This window comes from Passer domesticus, chromosome 1 (genome assembly GCF_036417665.1).
Source record: "Passer domesticus isolate bPasDom1 chromosome 1, bPasDom1.hap1, whole genome shotgun sequence".
In the NCBI taxonomy this organism is placed as follows: Eukaryota; Metazoa; Chordata; class Aves; order Passeriformes; family Passeridae; genus Passer; species Passer domesticus.
In genome coordinates, this window is record NC_087474.1 from 153,988,655 (window position 1) to 154,010,897 (window position 22,243).

Genomic DNA, 22,243 nt, shown 5'->3' on the forward strand with positions numbered 1-22,243 from the left:
GGAAGGGAAGGGAAGGGAAGGGAAGGGAAGGGAAGGGAAGGGAAGGGAAGGGAAGGGAAGGGAAGGGAAGGGAAGGGAAGGGAAGGGAAGGAAAGGAAAGGAAAGGAAAGGAAAGGAAAGGAAAGGAAAGGAAAGGAAAGGAAAGGAAAGGAAAGGAAAGGACAGTGAGGCAGAACAAGAGCAGGTTTTCCATCCTCCATCTCTGCTAAAGCAGTAGGGAAGGTGAAGTTCATGAAGAATTGAAATGACCTGTCCTATTTCTTTTATAAGAAATCAACATCCAGTTGCAACATTCCCTTAAGCAAAGATTGTATTAACATTAGGAAACGAAGCTAATAAACCTACTTAAATTGGGAGACAAAAGAATGTATGTTCAGGGCCTACAGCAAAAAAAGAAGAACATGGGAATAACAAAACCTCTGTTGTCTGCTCCAGCATGAATGTGTAACATGATAGTGAGAAAACCAGCTGCAAAAAAAAGACCATAATCAAAAACCTTCAGTATCTCACAGGAAGACTCTGAGGGTATCTCACAGGAAGACTCTGAGGCCATATAGATGCCAGTTTTCAGTTACTACCATGTCAAATTCCATAGGATAGCTTAAACAATCATTTTTGCTCTATATATTTTTTCCAAGGGTGCTTAGACTGCTGCCTGACCCTATGAACTTCACATCAGATCAGCTCTGTGATGCTGATTTCTATCAGAGGAGTGCTTTGGTAAAGGCTGTGGTATCCTAGTATCTCTGGAGATCTAAAAAGGTGAGGTGGATTCACAGAAACCCTCACATTATCCCTTTATTACAGCCCTGATAACCCACCCTGACCCAAAAAACCTTGCCAGCATGTACCAGCTGCTGCTTACTCTGCAGGAATGAACGATGCAGCAGCACAGAGAACTGCAGCAACTCTGGAGCCTCTTTTGTTGGACCTGTGGGGCTTCTGATAGTGGCCATGAGTTCGAGGCACTTCACCAGCCTTCCCTGGTAGGAAGGCTCCAGCAAGCAGCCCCACTACCCTGGCCAAAGGACACACAGAGGCAAATGGACCTGGATCTTCCACAGGAGTCCTTCAGCCTTTCCATCTGCCCATCAAACCCTGCTCCCCCCAGACACCACTGCAGCTTGGCCAGGCTGCAGGTGCTTCATGCTGGGAATGCAAACCCCCCTCGGTGGGGTGTGCTGGGGGACAACCCCAACCCAGATATGGCATTAAGACACCAGTGGTGCAAAGGAGCCTTTCAGATGCCCTCTGCACAGCATTTTGCCTTTCCTTCCTCAAAAGCCTGCTGGAGTTCAATCCTCCCTGGGGCGGCTGCCCATCCCTTCCCACCCCCCTTGGAGCAGGGCCCACCCTTCCTTCAAAGGCATCGCTGCTGATGGGATTTCCAGCTGAAAGTGGGATTCTGTCCCTTCCTTCCAAAGGCATCGCTGCTGATGGGATTTCCAGCTGAAAGTGGGATTCTGTCCCTTCCTTCCAAAGGCATCGCTGCTGATGGGATTTCCAGCTGAAAGTGGGATTCTGTCCCTTTGTTTAGCAACAGAAATAGAACATGCTTCACTGCACCTTGTGAATTCTTCCAACATAAGCATCCTCAGTTACATGTTTCTGTAGCTGGACATGTGTGCCTGTCACCACGGCAAGGGAGAGGAATTTCCACCAAACTGAGAGTGTGGTGCTTGCTTTTATCCTGCTCTTATTGTTAAACAAATGAGCTGCCTTTAAAAGCACTGCAACGTTTATTGGTGCCCCCAAAATAGGTTGTTTTCACCCTGGCCCAGTTTGCACTTTAAGTAGCCACACTTTTTTTACAGGATCTCTTAATTAAGGGAAATAGTCTGAATTTAAATTAGTAAAATTGTTTTGTGTGCATGTGGGTGTGTGAAAATAATACAGTATTTTGTTTCAAACCTCATGGGGTTTCATCAATTATTCCTTTGACAGAAAATCTTGAAAGTCAACAGCCTTATAACGCCTAACTCCTGGGAACCAGGGTAAAGGGAAATTAAACATCCATCTTTGAGTTTAATGGTGTAAAAATATGCATGTAGATAACTGCCATTATGTGCATAATTCCCTCCTGCCGAAATGCAGGTTGCAGAGGGCTCGCCCAGACAAGGTGAAGCCAGATCCCTGTGCCCCTCCTTGCCCATACCAGCCTGCAGGGAACACTGCACATGGGGAGGAGAGGGGGCTGTGCCCGGGCAGAGGTTCCCAGGTGCAAAGCAGCACGTCCCAGGTGAGGAAAGCCTCACCCACTTGTGAATATGCTTTTCCTCTTGGCTGTTCGCTAATCATCCCACAGTTCTCCAGCTCCTGGTCCTCTTTTTTTTTTTTTTTTTTTTTTTTTTTTTTAAATTTTATTTTTCTCCTGATCAAGGATATGCAAACGCTGCTCTGAGTCAGGGACTGCTGCAGTAGGAGTTTCATCTCCTCAGCAGGAGCAGCCCTGGGTGAGTGTGTGTGCATTTCTGCTCTACGTGATTGTCTGCACGCCCCTTGGCAGGCACCGAGAATGTCTCCCAAACCACGGCTCACGTCTAATCACTTCCACTCCAGACTCTTGAGGCTGAGTTTGGGACAATATAATAACCAGTTTCTTGCAGGCAGCTGGGAAGTGGTCCAGCCAAAAAAAGTTTAGTGAATTTGCTGGCTGACATCTCACTCATCTCAAGTTCAGGTCCACAAATAATCTTCTACAGGAAGAGGTGAGATTTTGAGAGACCTGAACTTGGGATTTCCTGCACTTGGCTTCATAGGAGATCCTGTCCCAAAATTTGGAGGGAATTAGGGTTTGTTTGGTGCTAGGAAAGGGAATCTGCACACTTCCAGAGACTGAGTGCTTGTGTTTGTAAACCAGACCACCATCATTTGAAATTCATGATTTATTGGCAACAGAGAGCTCTGCATTCAGGTTGGCAGAGATTTAAAATTCTTCTAGTCCTGAAATGCTCTAAGATGTTCACAACAGTCCAGTTTAATGGAATCTGGTCCCAATTAAGGCAGTTATGGTAAATAGCCTGGGGAAATGACAGCAAACAAGGCCTTTACACGAGACAGCCACTAAAGTGAAACAGCAGCATGTAAACAACAGAGACCTTGAGACAAAACTGGTCCCACAGCCCTATCCTTACCCAGAACCTGTCCTTCCTTCCTTCCTTCCTTCCTTCCTTCCTTCCTTCCTTCCTTCCTTCCTTCCTTCCTTCCTTCCTTCCTTCCTTCCTTCCTTCCTTCCTTCCTTCCTTCCTTCCTTCCTTCCTTCCTTCCTTCCTTCCTTCCTTCCTTCCTTCCTTCCTTCCTTCCTTCCTTCCTTCCTTCCTTCCTTCCTTCCTTCCTTCCTTCCTTCCTTCCTTCCTTCCTTCCTTCCTTCCTTCCTTCCTTCCTTCCTTCCTTCCTTCCTCCCTTCCTCCCTTCCTCCCTTCCTCCCTTCCTCCCTTCCTCCCTTCCTCCCTTCCTCCCTTCCTCCCTTCCTCCCTTCCTCCCTTCCATCTTTGGATATAATTGTGGCTGAATACTTCTGCAAGAAACTCAAAGCAAACCTGAACTCATAAGAAAAGCAATACAAAAATCTTAAGATTCAAACCTTGAGGTTCAGACTAACTTAAAGCATGGAAACAACATGGAAAATTGCAGCCCAGTGCTCTGAAATTTAGCAGCATTCCCAGTTATTGAAATTAAGGCTTTAGAGACAAAATGTCCACTTGAAAAAAGAGAAGTGGTCCCAGATTGACCCATCACTGTTCCAAAAGGAGTTTGATGGAAATACCTGTGTATTTCCTGGGTCTGATCACCCAGCACATGAGCTGACTAATTTTACTTGGGAAGCTGAAGCAGAAAGTGTGACACTTGTTTTCAGCACCTTATTGTTCTCAGCCTGTACCTAACGATAGCCTCAATGTTTTTCAAATATACCAGTCCTTTCCATTGGACTTTGATGTTTGCCACTGTAGGCACTTATTAACCAGTCAGAGCTAATCATTTGGATATCACTGGCTTCGTTTCTTATCTTGAATGTATATTATGATCACATTTCCTGAGTGTATATAAATGCATGTACACAGCAGAAAAGCAGATTCTGCTAAGTCTGGAAAAAATGCTTCCATTTGCAGGCAACATGCCTCTAGGCCTCCCTTACTAATGCATAGTTTTACCACAATTTCTCCACAAGAGGGGAAAAGATCCTGCTAAAGGCTCCTCAAGAACCACAGTAACTCCCAGTCCAGAAGGCAGTGGTGTTCTGTTAGAAAATGCCTGTCCCCACAAAATACACATTGTAAAAGTAGGACATGGAGTTCAGTCAGCAGATACTTTGTGCCATAAATGCACTTGTATGTTGGTGGTCCTTATATCTTTCTCATCCTCTACCAAAATGATCAAACCTCATATCCTGGGCCAGGGTTATGGGCTTCTCCCTTGCAGCATTCCATACTCAAACACAGAATCACAGAATGGTTTGGGTTGGACAGGACCTTGAAGATCATCCAGTTTCAACCCTGCTGCCATCTGCAGGGATGCCTTCCACTGGATCAGGTTGCTCAGAGTCTCATCCAGTCTGGCCATGAGCACTTCCAGGGATGGGGCATCCACAGCTTCTGTGGGTAACCTGTACCAGTGCCTCACCACTCTCACAGGAAAGAATTTCTTCCTAATATCTGATCTAAATATGCTCCTTTCCAGATTGAATAAATTCCCCTTTTTCTGTCACTCCAGGCCATTGCACAAAGTCCCTCTCCACCTTTCTTGTAGGTTCCCTTCAGGAACTGCAAGGCCACAATCAGGTCACCCCAAAGCCTTCTCTTTTTCCAGGCTGAATAATCCAAATTCTCCCAGCCTTTCTATATAGGAGAGGTGCTCCATCCCTATAATCTTCCTGATTTTCTCCTCTGGATTTACTCCAACAAGTCAGTGTTCTTCCTGTGCTGGGACCCAGTGCTGGAAGCAGCACTGCAGGTGGGGTCTGAGCAGAGCAGAGCAGAGGGGCAAAATCCCCCCACAATGAACAGCTCAAGCAGGGCTGGCAGGAGGCTGCTGAACAGGTTGTGAGCAAACAGGACAATTCAGCCTCTCTCATTCTGCACCAAGCTCTTCTTGCCAAGGTGTCACTGAGAGTGGCAATGCTTTGACTGTGTGCTAGGAGGAGGCAAGTGGTGTTGGGATGGCAAGCCCTGTTGGGACATTTCAAACCTGCCACCACACAGAAATCTGCCCACTGAGGGAGGGGAGCTCTGTGTGTGATCCTGCTGTCTTATTCCATTCTTTTCTCAGTGGTAGTTCCTGAAAAGGGATCACATGTGTGTCCAGTTTTTATTATTAGTAAAGCTAACTGCATTTTTTCCAGTTGAAAGCTCCCATAAAACCTTCCTTTTTTCCCCCTCCCTCTTCACATGTCTTTGATTAAAAATTGTCAGTGGTTTTTGTTTTTTTTTTTTTTTTCTTCTTATATAGCAAATGCTTAATTTTCAATTCAGGGATTCTGGACAGCAATTTTCATTATTAAATGAAATATAATAGAAAATACAGATAAATTTGGGGCCTGGATCTGCTTGTCAGGATTATGTTGTGTCTGTCCTACAAGAGTGCATTTATGATCAGCCTGAGGATATCTGAAGATTGGACCTGGCAGTCCACTTAAGCTCTTTCACAGATGATTACAGCAGGGCTGCTGAAAGTAGTATATCAAGGTCTGAGCTAACAAAACTCATTTGAGTGAAGAAATGCATAAAGAGCAATGTGACACAATTAACAGAGCTGCTCAGGCTTGCCCAGATGTATGGACTTACATGATGGATGCAGTGGAGGTGGTGGATCCCATCAATCTCTAAACCAGAGATGAGTGGACAGGTGGAGTCTGTACAGTTCCCAGACAATTACCCACCCTCCTACAACCTTCAGTGTCTGAAGGGGACATAAATGAGTATTGAATAACTTGTCTATGCAGCACTAATAATAATAATAATACAAAGGACACAAATGTTCACCTCAGATTTCAGACAAGGCAAAGAGGTTTACAGACCATGGGGAAAAATATAAGTGTCAATGGCAGGTTTATTGTCTGATGGCTATAGTTTCGATCACTGAGCTAGGGGAGTACAATAATATTTTCTTACAACAAAATTGCACTAAATAATAACCATTTTCAACCTAAAAAGCCACATGTGACCATGAAGACATACAGCTGCAACTCTAAGGCTCATGCTTTTGAGATCCTTGGTAATCCCAGGAGAAAGGCAGGAGGACTTGACAATATACATGGACTCAGTTCATTTAGCCAGTGATGACTCAGCTCATGTTGACAAAAACATTTTATCAAATTTCCTCTCAGATTGCATCAGCTGTAAAAATATGTATAAATAGGCTCCTTTTCTGTGTGTATCTCGCCTCTCCGTGGAGAGTTTTGTGATATTGCTTCTTTAGTTCACATTATGATTCTTTCCCACCCTGATCAATGCAGTGATGCCAATAATTCTTTGTATTTCAGATCTGCCCTAAGCTGGAAGTGTGGGGAGTGTGGTGATGCTTCCTGATGTGCTTGGATGCAAGCCTTGACTGGTCTGGTCCCAGCTTAGATGTTTGATCCTGGACTTGAACCCTTCACTGGCCAGAAGTCAGGGGTTTGGAGGCTGGGTGTAGCTCTCAGATAACATATTGAATTCTGTAAATTGGTGCTGGGAGTTTCCAGTGGCATTTTGCTGTGGGCTGTGGATCCAGGATCACCCCCAGGCTGAGGTGTTGCTCAGGGCTCTCAAATGTGGGCTTCCTCCTGCACAGAGGCTGTTGGGTGAGAGAGTGCCTCAGCAAGGGATTGGACTGGTTTTTGTTTCTGTTTGGAGGATCACATATTTGTGTCTCCATGAAAATAAACAAGAATAGCCCCAAGCAGTAGCCAACTCCAGGCAATTTCTCTCTGTACCAGAAGCAAAAATTTCAAGGCTCAAGCAGCCACTAAATGATGTGTGAACAGGACATGATAAGCTCTTTACGTTTACATTTTTTAAAGATATAAATATTTGAATTGAGCTCAGTCATGAGAGCATAGCTAGGGGAAGGACCACAGCAGCCCAACACTGGCCACAACACCAAAACCTGTGCAGAAGAAAAGGCCTGGAAGTGCTCACTCAACTCTATTTATTCCATGAACCATCAATACATAATTCTATTTCTTTTGGATTTTGCTCCTCACACTGTCTATAATGAAGATTAAGGACAGAGTATTGTTTTAGCCAGGCCACAGGGAATCTGAGATGCTTATTTTTGTCTCAGTCATCCCTTCAAGTTTGAAATTATTTTTGCTGGAAAAATGTGGTTTAAATTTTCTGTTTAATGAAAGAAAAAAAAGAGAGAAACCTGATTGCACATTATATTTTTCTTTGGGAAGTGTCTAAAGCCCATTATTTTGTTCTACCTTCCCATTACATGCTGAGTGTTCACAGTGCAGTAGTGTTGCACCATATCAGATTTCAGGGAGAGAGTGTACTTTGAGGGCTTTGAAACTCTTTCCACTATCAAACTACAAAATTGTCCTCTGATACACTATTTCTCAAAACAGGGTAACAAAAGAATTTTGGACATGAGATTGAAAAACTTCATCTTTTACATCATGAGTTTCCGCACACTGAGTAGTTTGCTGACAGAAAGAAATTCACCTTTTGTGCTAAAACGGTGTTTTTGGATGTGGAGGCTTCTGAAGCAGACAAGGATAGCCAAAGTCCAATGCTTTGCCTCTTGTCAAGTGTCAGGTTCATTTTAAGTCCAGGAGCAGCACTTGCAGGGAAAGAAGTGGCCTTTTGTAGCATTCACATTTTCTGAAAAATCCCTTTGCCCAGGATTTTTCTCCTGGGAAGCTGAGAAGCCTCAGAGAAAAAGGAAAACAATAATTATCTCATTGCTTCTCCTGTGTTTTGCTGCTGTGGAATGTGTTTGGAGCTTGTTTATCCAACAGGTGATTGTTTCATTGGTTTCTGCTGTGAGTTGTTTTGTCTCAATGGCCAACCAGTGCCAAGCTGTGTCGGGACTCTGGAGAGAGTCACAAGTTTTCATTATTTTTTTTTTAGCCTTCTGTAAGTATCCTTTCTGTATTCTTTAGTAGCATAGTTTAGTATTCTTTAATATAATACAGTATAATAAAATAATAAATTAGCCTTCTGAGAACATGGAGTCAGATTCGTCACTCCTTCCTGCCACAAGGACACCCCACAAATAAAACAGCTTTTGTCAGAGCTGAGATGAGGCGGTGTCACCGACCTGTACTTGAGGGTGTTTGCTGTGTTTTGCTGTGCCCTGGCAAGGCAAAGCTTTTCTTCTCAGCAGGATGGGTGCTTTCACAGCCTGTGATGTCCCTGACTTTCTCCTTTGTGGAATGATGACATTGTCACACCATGTCACCTTCTGCCCCAGATGAGCTCGTTTGGTTTCAGCAACCACTAAAGACCTTCACAACAGACTTGGAGTGCTGGGAAATGGAGATCATGGATATTAAACTACATGTTGGTAACACTGGGACAGAATCTGAGAGTCCTGACACACTGAACCAGATTCCCAAGGGATTTGCTCCACAGACTACAGAAGATAAAGCAGCCAAGTAACGGACCAAAGATTACCAAACCAATGAATCACAATGCCCAGCTCTCTCTGGTTTAACATTAATTAATTATTGTGTGTACAGTGGTAATGATTAAACATAATTGGAGCACTTGTACAAGGGAATATACTGTAGACTACTAATTAAAATCCTCTCTGAGGAAAACAGGGACAAAGACTAGATCACAGTAATCAGCAGGCTTCTGATTAAAGAGCAAAGGCAGCTTGGAAATTATTAATTTCAGGTTGGCATCCAGTCAAAGCAATCCAAAGGAGAAAGAAACTTCGAGGTGATGATTCATGCTGCCTTTTTTTTTTTTTAATGGTGGTCTGGGGATTTTTTTTGCTTTTATTTTTTTTCCTTTTAGGAAAGCAGTGAAGAAAGAGAATGAACCGTGGAGACACCAAGGACACTGATCAGGCAGGTCTCAATGAAACTGATTTCTGAGTGTCTCCTGTGCACCACTGAGAAAAGCAAGGAGCTGCCCACAGTGTAAGTCTAGATGAAGTTTGGATTTCAAATGGCACAGATCTGCTTCTGAGCAGTTTATATGGGACAGCATTTAAATGTAATATCCACGAAAAGCTCAAAGTGCCAGAACTTCTTCATGACTTCAGCTGCAACAAAATTATTTTGATGCTTTTCTTCGCTCTTGGGCTGTTCTTCCCCTCATGCTTATCACCCATACATGGAAAAGATCTTTAATCTTTAAAAAATACCAGTAGCCACCCTAAATTTTGACTGCACAGTGATGAAGACAGGCTTTTACTGTAGGTTGCCATAAATCCTCCCTTTAAAACAGTGTCAGGAGTGAAGTGATGTGGCAGCCCTCTGGTCAGGTGAGTCTGTTCCATGAAAAACAGTTCCAAATAGACATAGCAACATTTCAGACAAAGGCTTAGGCCGTGGGCGAGTTGTGATGTTGACAATTGACAGAGAGTCAGATGTTTTTCCCATTTACTGCTGAGACAGCTGAGTTTTAATGCAGAGTTGGGAAAGGCCAGAGTAGCCGCACATTGTCTCTTTTTTTTGTCCCCAGTGTGATTTAAAAGTGGAATTCTTCTCTACTAAAAGGCACAGCAATGATTTGCAGGCAATGCAGAAGCACATATGCAAGATCATCCCTCCCATCCTCAAAGGAAGTGTCCAAGAGGGGCTGGATTGTCCTCCCATGTGTTTATTTTCTCCACTGGTTACAGAGGGAGAGTACAAGATCACGTTGCATTACCTATCACAAGTTTAGGTGGACAAAATTGGACAATCCCATCCTTGAAACTGCTTCTAAGAACAACAGGAAGAGATAATCTGAGCCACTTTTATGAGAGCAGATATCACAGTGAGACCTCACACCTAGCTTGTGAGAGCTTATTAGAGGTTTGTGGGTTTCCTTTCTTTTTCTTTCCCTGCTCTTGCTTCAAAAGTCCCACACGGTGAGAACTGAGTGGAGCCCACCACATCCCACTCTGCATGTCCCAGGGCAAAACTGCACTGTGCCAGCCAAAGGGTGCCATCCTTCAGCATTTTTGTGTCTACTGGGAAAGCCAGATCATGGGGCTGTGGCTGGGACTGCGAGGCATGACCTCAGAACTAATTAAAAATCAGGATTCTATTATTCATAAGTTCCAAGTATCTTGTAAAGCAATGAGGCATCTCTTTAATAAAACAGAAAAAATAAAGAAAAGCCCCAGTGATTACACCAATATTTGTTTGTGCCTGTGTTGCTACTGCCAGAAAAAACAATCTGAGGGTTTTGAATGAGGCTGCCAGCAGCTGGACTGGTTTTTGTCGTGCATCAGGGAGGTGTGTGGATTTTTTGTGTCCTCCATAAAGCTTAACCTCACTCTCAAAAACCCCCCAGCTTGTTTCAGTTGTAGGTGTAGTTCCCTGCACTCAGGAATCAGTGGGGAGTTCTGTGTCCTGAGCAGGGGATGTGGGTCCCACCTGGATGCCCTGGAGGTGCTGGAGCTGCAGCATCAGCTCCCACCCAGGTGTCCTCCTGAGCCCTGTGGGGACAGTGTCACACAGATCCTGTGTGTGAGGCTGCCAGGGCTTGGTGCAGCTCCTCCTGGAAGGATCTGTTAGGGAAACCTCCTACCATGGTCATGTTCAGTAGTATCAGGCTGCTCAGAACCCTTCAGAAGTATTTTTATGTCCCTCCCTTTTGCAGAGAGCACAGAATTCCCTTCTCCTCCCACTCCTACTCTATGGCATTTGCATGGATGCTTCAGATGAAAGTTTTATTAGATGCTGCCTGTATTAAAAAATCAACCAACTGTATCTACAAACTCAATATAAATTAAAAAAGAGAAAATAAAGTAAGCTTTTACTTGGATAAAATCAGACTAAGACCTATAGCCTATATTAGACTAAATTCTAAATCTTATCTGAAGTTGTAAAGAAGAATTTTCTTAACACTTTTAATGAAGTGAACAAATTTGAACAAGAAAGAATGGCAGTTTGGTAATTTGCGATGTGTAATGCTTTGGGAACAATCTCCAAACAATTGTTAGCAGATTTTTTTGACAATAGAATTAGTTCCTTAAGTACATTTTGTTTTAATATTTATTTTGTTTCATTTAAAGTATATTAAACACTGAATTCTCAAGTCCACAGGCCAAAAAAAAGCTCTAGACAAATAAACAAGCAAACAAAAAAACCCTGGAAAATTCAAGCATGGTAAGAATCCAAATGTTCATATTAAAATTAATCATGGACATGAACTGTAAATATTTTGACCCTTTATTTCAACAGAGAAACCTTATAGAAAATATTCTGAAATTTTAATTCCTTCACCTAAATATGTTTGAAGGACTCTTATATCCCAAATGCTTAGACTGAAGAAAATTTGTGTTTGGGTTCATAAAATGATTGAATAATTTGTGTCAGAAAATGTCACTTGTTACCTGTGAGAAGAAACTGACCCCTATCTCACTACAACCTCCTTCCAGAGAGGTGTGGAGAGTGATAAGCTCACTTTTAAATAGAAATGCCCACACCTTTGTTTTGAGAGGGGCCTGGTCTTTCCAGGATGATCTTAGCAGCACAAAAAAGAGAACAGGACCCTCAGGGACTGAGCTAGCAGCCAACAGAGTTTCAAAACTGAGTCAAAGTGAGGAACAGGTCCCTGATTTCTGGGACAGGGCAGCCAAGGCCATGTGCAGGAGCTGATCAATATCCTGATTAATTTAGTGGTGACAGAGTGTTATTGAGCATCCAAGCTGAAGTCCTGTGTAATGTCTTGGTACCTTTATGCCAAAGGGACATGAAAAATTTTAGGTGCAGTGTTTTGAGTGAAGCACTTCATGCCTAAAAGGAGAATATGAGAGTGGTTAAATCTAGAATTGACTGACCAGGGCATGTAAAAACATTTCATTTGGGTGTCTGAGAGCTGCATAAAAACACAGGGAGTAAACAATTTGTAATGAAGGATTAAGGTGACCCAAGGCTCCAGTAAATGCCTGACAAGATTAAATTTGATTTTTCTTTCCTGAGGTCAAGCTGTTCTTTGTTCCAGTAAATTTATTTAACCACATTCACCTCCTCAAAAATGTATTTTATGTACACCCTCCATGCACTGCAACTAAGCCCAAGTCATCCTTTACTGTTGTATCATGAATGGACAACTCCTTGTGTGACCAGTGAATGACCTCTAACTTTACCCCAAAAAAGTATGAGGTTACTATCTCTGTGGCAAGAGCATTTACTATTATTAGTGCCTCAGAAATGTTGCTTTTGTTGCATATTTATGTATGGTACAGGCAGAAGGGTGTAGCAGGTACGTGTGCATACTCATGTGTGTGCATGCAAGGGAACTCTTAAAATTAATTGCCTTGGCACACAAAACCTTCTGGATCTGTTTACATTCCTGAGGCAAATTCCTTAATATATCTGTAGTTAAACTGTTCCACAGCCTCTAAATGCATGGCTTTGGTATGCTACCCACCTTCCCTGCACAGGGAATAGCTGGGAACATTCAGTGCCTGCTGAGAATAAATGTGCCCCTGATATAAGCACAGCAGCAACGTGTGAATACACTCTGCTGATGCTGCTTAATCCTGAGGATAACGTACTGGATTTTCTGCATATTATCTTAATATAGCACAGAAAGGGGAAAGTGTTTGGTTTGGAGTGTGGAGAAGTGGGCAGAGGGAGGAGGAGGAGGGAGGGCAGTGGGGAGTGTTTAAATAGCTTCAGTAATGACCTCGGTGCTGATGGGGGGCTCCCACTCTCAAAATCTCAAACTGAGTGTTTGAATTAAGCAAGATTTGCCCGATATTGTCAGATAATGTGCAGTGCTAAGGGCTGGGCAATGCTTATTCCAGATAACAATGAGAAGTGGTTGCACTCCTTCAGGAGAGCGGGTGGGAAGTTGCTGCCCCAGCCCTCCAGGCCATGTCAGAGCCATTCCCAGTGACCTTTCAAGGCCAAAAGTATTAGCTGTAAGATAAAGGTTTGGAAACCAGCCTTGATCATGCAGATGATTTTCTCCCAGCAACCTGAGAGCTGATCCTCTTTTATATGGGTCTGTGGTTCAGGATAGGGCAGTCCCATGAGAGGTGAACCATCTGCATAGCTGGGAAATATGCAGCACATGAGAAAGGTGCTCATGTGTTCTCCTGGTTCTGCTACATGAGAAAAAAAAAAAAAAACAGGTTTGGAGAACCTGGAATAGAATATCTACAGCTCCAAATAGAGTGACTCAAAGAAAGTGCAGGAGACAGATTCTTTTGGGCAGAGTGGTGGGATTGAAAGGCAAGCAGAGATCTGCAACCTTTATTTTCTGACTGTTCTTTGATCACCTCTGCAGGAATAGGATCACCTCTGAGCAGTATCTTGTTCCCCCATTGATGTCACAGAGCACATTCTCCATTTCTCCAAACTTGTCTGGTAAAGCCAGTAGCAACATGTTAAACCTTCTCAACAGAATGTATGTATGCATCTGTTTTCTTTTCCAAGGTAAAGGTGCCATCAAAAGAGTAAGTTATGCAAGAGATGTTTTGAATGGTGTAGCAAGGTACTGCTGTAAATTATTCAATTTACCAGGCTTTTTGGTGTTGGAAGCTGGTACTTGGGAATGTGATGTTCACTAAGATGGTGAATCACTGGAGTTTATGCAACAAGTGTCTTACATAACACCTTGCCTGCTTTTTTAATGCAAGGTAAAGAAATTAAGAAATCATTTTAGTATTATGGAAATACATATTTGGGGGGGACCAGAAAATGTCACATATTTAACGTTCCTTTTAGTTTTAGCTTTTGTAAAAAACACTTTTTTACTTGGTGTCAGTCATTTTCATACTGGTAGAGCTCAGAAACTCTCACTCTGCAGAGAGGGCTCTCCAGCATCTCTCCACTCCTTTCTGGTTGCCCCACTCACCACTGCAAATCCACAGCCCCTCTTCACAAGCAGTGGCAGGATCTGGGGCTTCTGATTATGGTAACAGCCCCAAGCTTCTTCCAGCTGCTCCCTGTGCCTCTCTGACCCCAGCCTGGTGCCCTTTCCACTGTATGATGATGAAAATTGAGACATTGAATGTTTACAGTGTTTACAGTGACCACAGCTTGGAATAACACCATGGGAAGAGTCATCAGCCACAGAAACAATACCACATAAGGAAAACAAGCCTTCATCAGAGATGGAAATCATCAGGTATGATGGACCCTAAATGTACCCTCCATGTACCTAAGGGAGGAAACCTTTTCTTTTACAAAATGTGTGTTTGTAGCCACAGCTCAAAGGGCCTGTGCCAAAGGAATAGGAAATCACTGAGATCCTGAGATCAGTGAAGAACCTGTGAAGGACACAATGCTAATTTCAGATTTGAGCCTACTCCTTCTGGGATCAGTGTCTGCTGATTTCACCTTGCACACCTCCAAAATGAGAGCTGCCACCTTGATACCTACCAGGAGATAAACTGCTGCTCCTGCTACTGTTCTGGAGGCACAATTTACTAGCACACTGGGACTCACTTTCTTGCATGTGTTTATTCAAAGCAGTCACATGCTTCAGCAAAGATCAGTGTTGATTTATGATGTCTGCTGAAAACCCCTGAATATCAGTTACTGATTAAATTCTCGTTATCATTTGGAATAGATTACTGTGCTAAGGCAGCTCTTGGCACACTCAATGGGATTTGTCTGGGACTGTGGTAAAGCTTGGTCAATACCATCCTGAAATTAAGTACTGCTTTATTGTACTTTGCTTTCTGCTCAGGAGACATTTATGAGAGTTCAAAATGTAAACATGAAATTCTGACTTCAGATAAGACTTACCCAGAAATATGTGTTAACTGCTCAGCCGTTTGTGTGCATCTGCCTTTCTGTCCCTTTGTCACTTTGAAACACTTCTTTATCTCTCTTTTATGTTTTAATAGTGGCCATATTAGTAACCACCCAGCTTACAGCAGGGAGCATGTCCTTCGACAGTGAAACACACAGGGCTGTGCAAGTGCAACCCGGAGAGGGATGAACAAGATGGCAGAAAAATAAAACTTTCTCCATAGAACTGCCACAGCTCAGCTGCTGCTGCAGCAACTTGGACCTGGCATCCAAGCTGGAAAGAGATGAGAGAGGAAACAAGGTCCAATGTGAGCAGAAGCCAGGTTCACATCAGTCACTGTCTCTGTTCCACACAAACAAATCCCAGCCTGTAGCTGAAAACCTGCATCACTCACCCAACCCAATTGCTCAGCTGCACCCTGAGCTGGGGCAGTGCTGCCTCCAAAGGCTGCACTGTCCTGTCCTACCTGTCAGGGTCTGGCCAAAGATAACCTTTCCTGAAGGACAGCAGTGTTTTGAAACCTCAGACAGCTACTCAGTCTGCCCAGTGACCTTTACTGAGAGGCCTGTTGGGAGCAGATAGGCATTTATGGAGACCTTGCACTGCATTTCTCAGAAGCTGAAATGTCCTGTAACACGATTCAGCATTCTTTAAAATGCTGCCTCAGACTGCCTCGGTTAAGGGGAAGTATTACTTCCCCCACGTTACTTGTAACCAAAACAATGGACATTATTATACCCTCTGCTGGCTCTGGGCTGTGCGAGTGGGAGAAGGCAAGTCACAAGTTTTACTAACTAGATGGATTGTTTGATTGCCTCTTCAAAACATCCCTAAATCTGGAACGGCAAAGCTGCAGCCACAGCCATCTTTTAAATTTTGTGTTTCTGCAAATGAGGATTTATCACTTGCACTGTTGGCAGATGGATGACTTGCCACCGAGTCACAGAGAGTTGCTCTTTTTTGCCTTGTTTGCCACTTGTTTCCCACAAAGGCACAGGATGCTTTGTGTTTTAAAGTATACCTCTGCCACTTGATTTTTCAGGTGTGATTAAGAGTTTTAAAAGAAAAATATATAAAAACAATGTGGGAAGCAAACATACCAGCTGAAGACTTCTTCCTGCCCAGGTGTTGCACAAAGAAACCCTGGCTCCACCAAGCGACTCTACATTATGGAAGTAAAGGCCATTTATAACTTGGAATTCTGATTTTTTCACTGCAAAAGTGGACAGATTCTTCCACTTGAGGTGGAAGTATCACTTGGTTGATTAGGTTTGGTTGGTTTTTTTTGGCACTTCTGCCTGAAATGATGAACTCTTTAATCACCCTTTCCTAGGATACATTGTGAGTTTATTTTCATCTGCATTTTCCCATGAAAGATGAAGATTTATCAGATTACCAGCAGTCTGTAATCACAACCACACAGTGCCTGAGGTGTGCTGCAGGTGCAGGGTATATGCAGAATTCCCACACATGCACACTCAGACACACACACACACCTGTCCCACCAACACCCAGAAAGAGTATTTCTCCTATACACCACAAATAAATAAATAATAAATAAATACTAATATATTATTTATTGTCAATAATTAGTAGTATTTAATGCCATGTATTACTGAGGATGGAACTAGACTTAAAAAGCCCTGTGGGGACTGCTTGTGGCTGGAACAGAAATGTGTGCAAGTGGACACATCCCACTGCAATGGGATCCATGGGGGGAACCCACAGGAGAGATGTGGGAACTCAGTACATCACTCTGGATGTCCAGAGCTACCGAGACAACCTTGGGGGGCTCGGAGGCCCTGGAATGTTGCCAAAAGTACCTGGTGGCTTGACTTTGATCCTTTTAAAGAAATGACACCTGAAGGTGAGGAGATGAGAGAATTTCAGGCCTGAATGGTGAGGGGATGTTATTCACTTGTTAGAACTTAAGTTAGAATGCACTGTACAGGGGGGTTTTATGTGTTGTACAGGGGGGTCTAGAATTCTGTGCATGGATCAGGAGTCCCAAGATGGAGGAATTTGGGTGTGCCCTGTCCTTCTTCTTTCTTCTCCTTGGCATCCATGTTCAGGATGATGTTGGCATGTGTGGATTGGTTCATAGAAAGAGTACACTTGCCAACAGGGGCAGAAAGTATTGGGAATTAAAGGTAAATATCTAATACGTAGTTTTCATTATAAAAGAGACAACCGCCTCGTGGGCGGGAGAGAGTGCCTTTGGCTGTCTTGCTGATCAGACCTCGGCTGGACAGACAGAAAATCTTTGTAGATAAGAAATAATAAACTCGACTGAAGACCTAAAAGCAAGAGTCCAGACTCCTTCTTCGAGAGCGCGGCCTGCCCAGAACCACCTTTTCCCGTGCTGGAGCAGAGACAAGTAACAGCCGACTCCGGCAGAGAGAGGCATTGCTGCAGCTAATGCAGCACCAGCAGCATCCTCCTGGCTGCCCTCAAAGAGCAGGAAATCCCAGATAAGGTAAGAGAGGAGAGCACAGGAACACAGCACCCTGCAGAAAATCTTCCAGATAACACTGGAATCCTTTACATATTCAAGCAGGATGGACCCCAGGATAAGTTTCCACCCAACAACTATTTCAGGAATGCACTTGGGATCCTGCAGGGAACAGCCCAGCCCTCAGCAGGTGAGGCCCAACCTACTTTTAGTGGGAAAAATGGTGAGACAGAGTTCCCTGGGTAGGAGGCCAAGGAACTGGAGCCTGAAGAGAACATTATACTGAATTGAAAATACTTGCTCTTGGCAAATAAGTCCTGTAAGGTCTGATAGAAAATTAAAAACCTGAAGGGAAGATTTGAAATGTCTTCTAGGGATTTACCTCTGTGCTACATATTTCACAAAAATCTGGATAAGGTATTGCGTTCTTGCCTCGCTGCAGGGAACTAAGTGCTCTTGAAGTTTCTTGGAGTTTTGACAGGGATGGCAAAACCCCCAGGATTTTGTATCACAGGATCACTTTCAGTGCACTATGTGGTGTCCACAGAAGTGACTTGCTCTGTCACAGCCGGGCCCAGCAGAGGCTCCATGGAGAAGCAGTGGTAGGACCTGGCTGCTGGTGCAGAGTAGGACTGAGGTGTGGGGGACTTCCAAGAGCCTGGCTGGAAGGCAAACCTGCAAAAAGGGTGGGGAAAGAGGATTTCTCCTTCTCCTCACTTGACTTTTCAATTTCTTTGTGTGGAGCTCTTAGGAGGGGTGAAAAAAGGATGGCTGCCAGAAAACTTGTGAGAAAGCTTGCTGTAGGCAAGATTTATTTACTAGATAACATCTAGTGCAGGTAACTTGCAGCTTGTCTTACACGGAGGGTTAAACATTTCTCTGTCACTGAAATTCAATTTACAGGTGCACTGTAATTAATCCTAGATTGGGTTCTCAGTGCAAACTGAGAGACTTGGGACTATATTTTACATCTTCTATCCTCCCAGAGAGTATTTACACTACAGAAAGATCAGGCTTCTAACAACTACCACTGGGGAAGCTTTGCATTTCTAAAATATTTGAATTGTGCTGTCCTAGCCCATTTGCTGCATGTTTTGTTTTCATAAAAATCACATAATCACCATAAACAGCATTTTTGTATGGCATTATGCATGTTGTGAATTCACGTGATAATTCCCTGAAGCATCTGTTCCTCCATATTCACACATCCTTTAAAGGACCACAGTCTACCTGTGTAGAAGTTTGCATTCTAATATTTCTCTAATAATTTTCTGCCACAGATTAAGGGTACATTTCTCAAATGCCTGGCAGTGAAACAGGGAATACAATGAAGACACCTCAGCTAGATATCTCTGAAATATCTTCCTTCCTTTTGGAAGGACTTTGTAGAGGACAGGGTAGGAGTAAAGTACTTTGTGAGGAGTTGAGTGGCATTGAGACTGCAGCTGGCTTGGGAAAATCTGGATCCAGAAACAGTGTTGGCAGTGCTGACACAGAGCAATGCTCTCTAGAACCTGGCTAAGTGTTTTCCTCTCTAGTAAACCTTTTTCAGGCATAGTTTACCTGGAACTACTTGAATATTTTAAAGAAATCACACTGCTGTGTAACAGTGACACTCCTGGTACCAGTTTCCAGCTCACCTGGTGGTTTTACAGCTTTGGCAGGGTTTGTCTGGTCAGGGGGATGGTCTGAGCTCAGCCCTGCAGCCCTTAAGTGAAGAAACAAAAGCAAAGAAAACACTTAATGACTGATGAGATCCTCGGAAATCAATTGCTGCAACAAAAGTTTAATGCCAATAGCTGGATTGATATGGTTCATCCTGGGCTTCACTGAGCTTAGCAGTTCTTTGAGTTGGTGCTTCCATTATGTGTTTGAGAGCTTTCAGAGCAAAGGGAAAACTTAAGTTTCAGAGAGAACTCCACTGCCTGCTATTCTGTTTTATACTGACATTTTTCAATTTCATTAACATCCAGTCACTCAGCTAATCTGCTCCCATCCCAACTCACACAAGATCTCTGCTTTTCAGGAAAAAAAATTTTTAGTGCAGGACAGGTGGTGACAATGTGAGTTTCATCTGGGGAATGTCTGTTTTCCTTTCAGCACACAAAAACATAGAGCTGGGCATGTGAGAACAGACACATCTTCATGGAATGTCAATCATTTCGTTATGATTTTTTTAGGGATGGAACATACTCAAACCTTGGAGAAGCCAAAACAGTATTTTCTTCATACAGGGCATCACAGCTGATCCATCCCAATCTCAGAGAATCCCTAAAATTCTAAGATCAGATCTACAATGTGTTAATAATTCCAGGCTCTTCAAAAATCAAAAAAACTCCTCTGCCATACCCAGTCTCCCTGCTGCTAATGCAAGTGCCTCCTCCTAGTGATGACCTGTCAGGAAGCACAGTTTCCAGGGGGGGTTTACATCACCATTATCTTCTTTTTGTTGTTCTGTGAAGATGGGACCAAACAGAACATTTCAGTTTTTCTGTACTGTTTTTCTACCAAGTGATCAATTCTCATTCTTTGTTGTGAACCCACAGCAAGGACTTCCTATTCAAATCCTGGGCAGGTCCAATTTTAGCTTCTACAAGCAGGGGTGTTCAGACCATTAAATACAAGGTGGGGTTTTGTTTGTTTGGGTTTTTGTTTGCTTTGGTTTGGTTTGTTTGTTTGGTTTGATTTTGGGTTTTTATTTGGTTTGTTTGTTTTTGGTTTGTTGGTTGGGTTTTTTGATACTATAAATGGCAGCCAAAAGGAGAGGTTGCTGCTGTCTGTGTGTGAAGGGTGATGCTCTTGGCATCTGTACAATCTGTGTGTGACTAAGAGACTTATATCCTGGTCCACACTCATTTCCTTAAGGTCATCACCTCTGTTCTTCTTTGCCATATTCTAAGATTGATGATTTTTTTCCTCTCCTGACCTCAGCCTGCAGACTTCAAGGACAGGATTTTCAGAAGTGACTTAAAAAGAGTTTATATCTTGAATAATCCTGACTCTCTTAATCTTTTAGCTCTGAGATGGGGCATGCTGTGCTGTTTGAGTATCAGCACATGTGCACCACACAGAACACAGGCATGGTTCTGGTATGGGGAAGCTGATGTGCAAATCAAGATTTTTCTTGGTAGCCACCCTTGATGACAAAACAATGTCTCACCTTTTGTAGAGGAGCAAGGTGAGTCATCACATCTGATGACTTCATTCTTCCCACAGACACAAGGCAGGGTGAAGTTCACCTCTTTTCCTTCCTCTCCTTGTGTGCTGGAAGGTATTTTGGAGGCTGAAATATTTCCCACATAAGCTCAGGGAAATACAGGGTGCTTTAAAACTTAAAAGACTGCCAAGATTCATGGAAAGCACCTAGCAGTGATGGGAAGAGATAGAATTTATTAGATAGACATTGTTTTATCAAGACAAAGAACCAATATCAGAGAAGGTGAAAGGCACCTGAGATTATGGAGAGCTGTCATGGAGGACATGACCTGAAGACCCCAACTTTTCATTTCCTTTGGGTCTTAGTTTGTGGTTTTACTGACACCTGAAGAGAAACAATGAACTCAGAAACCTCCTGTGAAACTCCTGGGTGCTGTTTTGCGTGCCTGGGTATGTTTGTGTGTTGCAAACCCCTCTTGGGCAGCTCCCAGAATGGCAGAGGTGGTGAGAGCAACACTGAAGGTGCAGGGCAGTCTGAGAGCTCCTTCCCAGGCACAGCAGCTGGTGTAGATACAGGTGCTAAAATTCTGTTTGGCCTTTCCAGGTGTGCCCAGAGTCCAAGACAAGTCTGATGCTGAATTTCCACTAAGAATCCACTTTGATTTAAATGAAACTACACCCTGGCGATGCCTTGGATCTATTGAGTGTCTGGTCTGGGGGACACGAGGAAAACTGGACCAAGAAATGCCTTCAAGGTGGTTTTAAGGAGCAGTCACCTCCAGTCTCCTGCTCTTGGACTCCAAATCCTTGTACATGTAAGCACACAGGAAGTTCTGTGTCTGGCATTGGTCAGAACTGGAATATTATTGCTTGATTGGTCACTTTTCCCAGGTCTGGCTTCCACTTTCCAGAAATAAAACAACGATTAGTAGCACAGGAGAGGAAGCAAGGAGAAAATTGTAGACAAAGTTGAAGTTTAGCAGGTTATAAACCTTGCTAGGTTTGGTGAGTTCCTGGCTGGGCCATGTAGTGTTGGGAAAGTGAAGTAAAATTTTAACTCAGACAAAAATCCCAGTGGTGAATCAGCAACCAATTCTCTAACATCACATCCCTGCAAGCACGTCCCTCACGTCTCCGAGGAGTGAGTGATACCTTTTCCTGGGACATACACCTTCCATGTGATGTTCCTGAGTTCAGTGCTAAAAGAATAGTGCTGCCTGGCATGTTTTGACCTGTGTGTGCTCTGAGCATGTCATTGCCTCTGATGAGCTATTGTTTTTCATCCTCCCTTTTCCCTTAGGGTTCTTTTGGGATTTTTTTGGGGTTTTTTTGGTGTTGTTTTTGTTTTTGTTTTTGGGTGGGGTTTTTTTTTGTTTTTTTTTTTGGTTGTTGTTGTTGTTGTTGTTGTTTTTTTGAGAATTAAGATCTGCAGTCATAAAAAGTGCTTCTACTCATATCCCTTGACTACAGGTCTGGGTGTGATTTGTTTCCATGTGAATGTATTGATATGCTTCTGAAAGATAAGGCCTTCTCTTGAATGCAGATAAAAAGAGTATCTGTCCTGAGGCAAGGCAAACTACAGTACAGTTTTCCAAACAGAGAAAATTACCTTTCCTGATTCACAGGTCATAGTAGGTGCCTATAATGCCTAGTTCTGCCATGAACACTGTGTATTAGAAGATTTCAGAAGAGGTTACAGTGTAAGGGCATCTGTTGGAACCCTGGATGCTGAGAATTTTAAATTTTCTGTACTGAAAGGCACAGACCCTCAAGAGAG

At 43.3% G+C, this 22,243-nt stretch overlaps 2 long non-coding RNA genes across 9 annotated transcripts; one reads left to right on the plus strand and one right to left on the minus strand.

Moving 5' to 3' along the window:
- Positions 1 to 5,096: 5,096 nt before the first annotated feature.
- LOC135285525 (uncharacterized) lies at positions 5,097 to 8,348 on the minus strand. The gene is made up of 4 exons (XR_010350350.1): positions 8,242 to 8,348; positions 7,644 to 7,850; positions 5,781 to 5,895; positions 5,097 to 5,274 (listed from the first exon to the last, which is right to left on the minus strand). It is a non-coding gene; the product is annotated as an uncharacterized LOC135285525 (long non-coding RNA).
- On the plus strand, positions 8,284 to 21,384 carry LOC135285488 (uncharacterized). 8 transcript variants are annotated; one of them, XR_010350313.1, is made up of 6 exons: positions 8,285 to 8,867; positions 8,946 to 9,070; positions 13,386 to 13,554; positions 13,866 to 14,015; positions 14,131 to 14,228; positions 21,071 to 21,384. It is a non-coding gene; the product is annotated as an uncharacterized LOC135285488 (long non-coding RNA). The 8 variants fall into 8 exon arrangements; XR_010350306.1 differs by lacking the exon at positions 21,071 to 21,384 and adding an exon at positions 14,953 to 16,383; XR_010350302.1 differs by lacking the exon at positions 21,071 to 21,384 and adding an exon at positions 14,305 to 14,759.
- The last annotated feature ends 859 nt before the right edge of the window (positions 21,385 to 22,243 follow it).